This window comes from Trichosurus vulpecula, chromosome 2 (genome assembly GCF_011100635.1).
Source record: "Trichosurus vulpecula isolate mTriVul1 chromosome 2, mTriVul1.pri, whole genome shotgun sequence".
In the NCBI taxonomy this organism is placed as follows: domain Eukaryota; kingdom Metazoa; phylum Chordata; class Mammalia; order Diprotodontia; family Phalangeridae; genus Trichosurus; species Trichosurus vulpecula.
In genome coordinates, this window is record NC_050574.1 from 28,880,068 (window position 1) to 28,886,383 (window position 6,316).

Sequence of the window (6,316 nt, forward strand, 5' to 3'; positions counted from 1 at the left end):
GAGGGGAATGGACCTCAGGGGCCATCGAGTCCAACTCAAGCCTAATCAAGAATTCTCTCTGTACTCTCCATGGCAAACGACCATCCAGCCCTTGCTTAAAGAGCCAGAATGAGATGAGGGGGATGCCTCCAGAAATGGTCCATTCCATCTGTCTTTGGATAGCGTGAATATTGATAGGAAAAATTTTCCAAATAAATATCAAGACAAAATTTGCCTCTTTGCAACTTAGAAGTTACTTTTAATTTATTCAGTAAGATTCAATTCGACAAATTTTTATTATTGATCTACTATGTGCCATATGTGGTTGAATGAATGAATGAATTAATAAATAAATAAAAAGATAGGTGAATGAATGAATAAATAAATGAATGATAAAATAAATAAATGGAAATATAGATGAATGAGCAAATAAATGATTCAATAAATAAATGAATGGAAATACAGATGAACAAATAAATAAGTGAATGATTCAATAAATAAATGAATGAAAATATAGATGAACGAATCAATAAGTGAATAACTAAATAAACAAATAAAGGAAAGATAGCTGAATAAACAAATGAATGATTAAATAAATTAATGGAGAGAGGAATGTATGATTAGATAGAAAGATAGATAAATAGATAGATGAATTGGAGAAACAGAACCTGCTCTCAAGGAGTTTTTATTTTGTATCCTCATATTATTTTCACCATAATTTCCCTCCAAAAGTGAATTGGATAGTCATTATTAACCTCACACGATAAGACGAAGGAAATAAGCATCTCAACAGTTGCTAAAGGAGAGCAGCTTGAATCTATGCCTTTTGAGTCTAAGACCAAGTCCTTCCTTCTCCCACGCTGCTTGTCTGGGTATGTCCAGCTTCTGCCAACTGACTGAGTTTTGCTTTTGTCTCAATAGCAAGAGTTAAGTGTCGCAATACATAGTTAATAATATCAGCGGACATTTATCTAGAAACTTATGGTTTGCTGATTGTTTTATACACCCATTATTTCATGTGTGGTTCGCAATAACCCTCACCAGTGAGTCCTGTAGGGAAAAGCAGAAGTAACCAGACCGGTCACATCCACTCTTTCTGGGGAGCTACTAAGTGGCACATAGTAGGTTTGAACTGAGATCTCCCCAACCAACTTTCCCTGTGTTATCACCTATTATTTCCCTATATAATCATCTGCAAACGGATGGATCTACTCACTGTGCCATTTCCTCCCTCTCATTCCTCCCCAATCCGGGCACTAGAATGTCTCCTTCCTTCTCCTTTTCAATGATCTGTGTGATTTGTTTATTTGCAAGCCCATCTCAAGCCTCACTTTCTCCATGAAGCAGCCTCAGTCCAAGGTGATTCATCCCTCTCTCTCTCCTAACCTTCTGCAGCATTTGTTATCTATTTGGTATCCAGGATATGGAGACTTGGTTCCTAGTTATCCTTTAATTCATTCCCTTCTGATAATAATAACCCTTTAACATTTGCAGAGGGCAGCTCGGTGATGCAGCAGATAGAGTGTCAGATCTGGAATCAGGAAGACCTGAGTTAAAATCTAGCTTAGATACTAGCTGTGTGACCCTGGGCAAGTCACTTTACTTTCTTTGCCTCAGTTTCCTCATCTGTAAAAATAAGCTGGAGAAGGCAAGGGCAAACCACTCCAGTATTTCTGCCAAGAGCACCCCAAGTGGGGTCATGAAGAGTCAAACATGATTGAAATGACTATCCAACAAAAACATTTTCAAAGTGCTTTATGAACATCACCTTCATTGAGTTTCACAACCTTGTGAAGTAGGTGTTCTTTTTATGCCCATTTTGCAGAAGAGGAAGCTGAGATTCAGAGAAATGAAGTGATTTCCCTATAGTCATGCTGCTAATAAGCATAAGAGGTAGGGTTCGAATCCAGCTCTCCCTGATTCTCTAGGCACCACACAGCAGCTTCTCAGCTAGACTGTAGGCAAGGATGACCCCTTCTACTTCCTTCACAATGCTGGCATGCCTTTCACAGGGTGGTCAATAGATAACTGAACAATCGATGTGGAACTTGAGATTAACTGAGACAGATCCTGGGCTTACAATTGGTTTGTTTCCAACCCCTAGAGAATGGGCTTGCCTACCAAATGAGCAAAGCAGGCAAGATTTCAGATGGACTGTTCGAATTGTAGGAGAAGAAATGATTTTCCAACATGTTAGCAGCGCCTGTTTAGATTTACACCTGATGTGCTAATGACAAAGCATCTTTCCCTGTGCCTTAAAGCAAGTCCCTCAAAGGTTTCTATGAAAATAAACCTTGCTAGCTTGGTTTGAATTAGGCTGGGAACTCAGAAGTACAAAACTTGCATTTTCTTCTTTTTTTAAGTTAAAATTTGACTGATGCCTTTCATTTTTATATTACAGTCATTTCTAGATATATACTCCCACCCAGCAAGCCATCCTATCCTTATAAAAAAGAAAAACGGTTGAGCAAAGCCAACTGACAAGAGACCATGTCTAATTTTATCCCTAGTACTAATGGGAAAGTAGCAAGGCCACCTAAATTTCTTTGTAAGGTAATATATGAAGCATTCTGTACCCATAGCCCCAACCTCTCATAGGGAAGGAGAAAAGACACTTGCATTTCTTTTAAAATTATTTTACAAATCACACACAGTCCTACTTTAAACAACTATTCACTCCATCTAGTCCAATCAAGGAGTTTTTGCTACAGAGATCAATTGGGGATAGCTAATAAAGAAGAAAAATCAAAATTGCTAAAAACAAAAAAAGGTTTTTTCTTGAGGGGGAGGAGGGCTGCTCCTGTAAAAATCCTACATTATTTCATTTCTCTCCATCATGAAAGCTAAGTTACAAGGCAGAGTAACCAAACCACAATGGGGCTGCCACTAGGCACTTGGGAGAGCTATAGGCAGGTGGGAGGCAGGGACAAGCTTGCCTTGATGGCACCTGTATTTATCTCATCAGGCAATCCTTTGTGCCCACAAAGTGAGACCTGGTGCAAGATATTTGCAGGGCCATTAAAGTTTCCCTTGCATGCTTCCATCAGTGTGACCTGCCCTGATAGGCCTTCCTGCAGTGATGCCCCCAGGGATCTTGGGCACTGAGGTAGAAGGCTGGGATGTGACCTTGTCAAAAGGGACAGACTCACCTGTGTGGCCTCTAAGGGACTGTGACCATCTGGGAGAAGCTGGGGAAGCCAATTCCTGGCTCCCTCCTCATTGGCACTCTCTTCCTGGTAGTAGAATAAACTCTGTGGGGCCAGGCTTCCTCAAATAAAAGCATTTCCACATTTGTCCAAGGACAAATATAGAAAACAGCTGGGCACATTCATCTACCAGCATTCCCAGAGCCAGGCCCATCTTAAAGGTGTAACAGCAAATCAAACCATGCACCCTCTTTAGGGCATATTGCTGAAATTCGGGAAGGGGGCAGCTGACCAGAGAGCTGGACTCATTTAATGAGCAGGAAGGCATATGGGTTGGGGCAAGGGGGCTGCTATTGCTCATAATACTGAATGGAGTCCTCAACGGGGTGAACATCAGTAATAATAAAATTTTACCACTCACCTTATGTAACTTTTATTTTACACCCGATTAACTTTTATTACAAACTCCAGAGAATAAAGGGATTCTTGCCGGTGAGAATTAGAAACAGTCCATTGGAAAAAAAAATAATTCTAATTACAAGAGACTGCATTCCCAGGAGGCTTAGGAAGGAAAGATTGCAAGGAACCCAGGTTTGCACTAAGCTGGGAGAGTCGGTAGGCTGGTTCTGTTACCTTACCTTTCCCCTTCCAGCGACCTGGATCCCCATGTCTCACTCACTGTGACCTTGTCCAACTCCATTCCAGAGCCTCCAGAAGGCAGGCTGAGAAGCATGGCCCCTGTGCCCCTGAGCCCATGGAACCCCGACCTCCCCCAGCCCCGAGACACTGCATACCAAGACCCTCTATCCCGGAGACAAGGCCGGGAGTCAGAGTGAGAACCCCGGGGTCATGCCACATGGGCATGGGCAGGGGCAGAGGACAGAGGAAGCCACACCTTCTGATGTTTCCTTTCGATGTGGTGGTTGCTGCATTACGAAACTTTTATGAATACCAAGTGTGAGAGCGCGCCCAGAATTATCTATTGTTTATTAAGCTGACTAGTGTCCTTGGTCAGAGCCCTGAAAAGGTGGGGGGTAAAGGGGGTGACTGTCTAATGTCTGTTTTTAATATGAGGCCAATCATGGGTGTTTTTTTTTCTGTTTAGTATAATTTTATACTGGGTGGATGTATTTAGAGGCTGAATGGTTTGACAGTAATGATTAATACTGTGCATTAGGAGACTCCAGTGAAAGTATTCAGGCCAAGCTGTGCCTTTTGGTTCTCATCAGATGGTCAAGCCTACAGGCCTATTAAAAACAGCAGGAGAGCTGCAGACTTAATCACAGAGGCTGGGCCCATGGAGGGAAGCAGGGAGAGATAAAAAAGAAAAAGAGAACAAATGAAATGATAGAGCAGAAATCTACAAAAATGCTATTTAAATCCTTCCCTCCCCTCCCCAAAGCGGGGGCACACACATACATATACACACTCACATACAATGTGAGCACCAGGAAGGTGGGGGGGGGGTAAGAACCAGTGTGAAGAGAAGTTTGTGACTGAAAATGAAAAAAACAACCCAAAAAATTAAAAAGAAAGCCCAACCCCAAGGACAATGACTTGGAAATTTGAAGTAAGCAATGCTTTGAAGGATGTGATGTTGGGAGGCCGCGGGGAGCACAACATAAAGGAAAAAAAACCTTACGGAACAAACACACCCCAAAGCTTCAAAATGCCAGATTCCTGAGGTGTAAAAAGAACAAAAGGGGTGGTGGGGGAGACTGCGGAGGCCCAAAGTGGAGTTAACATATAACGATGCATATTTGCTGGAAATGGGAGACAGGGAATAGAACTTGGGAAAGCCCTTTAATCTGAGGGTTTCTGAACCAAGAGGACTTTGGAATTACCTCGGATGGCAAGGTAATTGTCGTTAAGGATGGAGCTATGAGACTCCCATATTCAGTTAACAGCAGTGGTTCCCCATTGGCTCTAGGATAAAACACAAACTCTTCTGACATTTCCACAATCTGGTCATAACCTGTCCTTACAGACTCATTATTTGTTACTCCCTTCCCCATAAACTGGCTTTCTCTCTGTTCCTTACACTTGACACCCAGCTCCCATCTCCAGGTCTCCGTACTGGCCACCCCTCATGCCTGGAATGCACTCTCTCGTCTCCTCCTCTTTGAATCCTTCTCTTGCTTCACAGTGCAGCTCAAACACCACCTTCTACATAAAGCCTTTGCTGATCCCCTCAACAGATAATGCCCTCCCCACAAACTACTTGGCATTTGAGTAACTTGTATTTATTCTGTATATATTTATTTTGTAAGTACTTATATGTGTATGTGTTGGCTTCTGGATAAAATGTATGATCCTTGCAAACAGGGATTCTTTCTTTTCTTTTTTTTTATATTTATCCCTGGTACCTAGTGCAGTGCTTAGAATACAGTGGAAATTTAATAAATGCTTATTGCTTGCCATGTGCTTCCCTGTACCAAAAAGCCTGCGATTCAGGAGCTTCTTCTAGCCTGCAGCATATTCTAGGTGAAGGTGGGTGCCTGTTCCTAATACAAGAACTTTTCCTAACCTATAGCATTTTTCCCCCACTAGGTTCTACTCAACCATGAGCTCATTGACTCCTGATCTATATTTGTATCTGAGTCCCCATTTGAATACTACTTTCAGGGGAATCAGGAGGGCAAAAACCATCCAGCCAACCACAAAGCAGAGAAAAGAAAAGAGAAAAAGAGGAGGAAGCAAAGGGAAGTAGAAGGTGGAAAAGAGAAGAGGAAGAGAGAGAAGTGACATGAAAGAAAAAAGAGGGGAGAAAACATGAGAGAAAAAAGGAAAACAGTAAAAGAAACAGAAAGAAAGGAAGAAAAGAAAAGAAGGGAAAAAAGCAAAAAAAGCAAAAAGGACAGAGAACAGGAGAAAGAAAAGAAAAAAGTAGAGGGATAAAGAAGAAAGGAAGGAAATGAAAGAAGGAAGGAGTGAAGGAAAGTTGGGTGAGATAAAGATTGGATGAAAGAGAAGAGGAGAGAGAAAGAAAAGGAAACAGGAAGAGAGGGAAGGAAATAAAAAGATAAAGAAAAAGAAACAAATTCAGAAGGAGAGAACAAGAAAGGGAGAAATGAAAGAAGAAAAGAAAGATGATAAGAAAAAACAAATTAAAGATGAAAGAGAAGGGAAAAGAAAAAGAAATGGAAAGGAAGGAAGGGAAGTTGAAAGAGAAAGAGAAAAAGAAAAAGAAG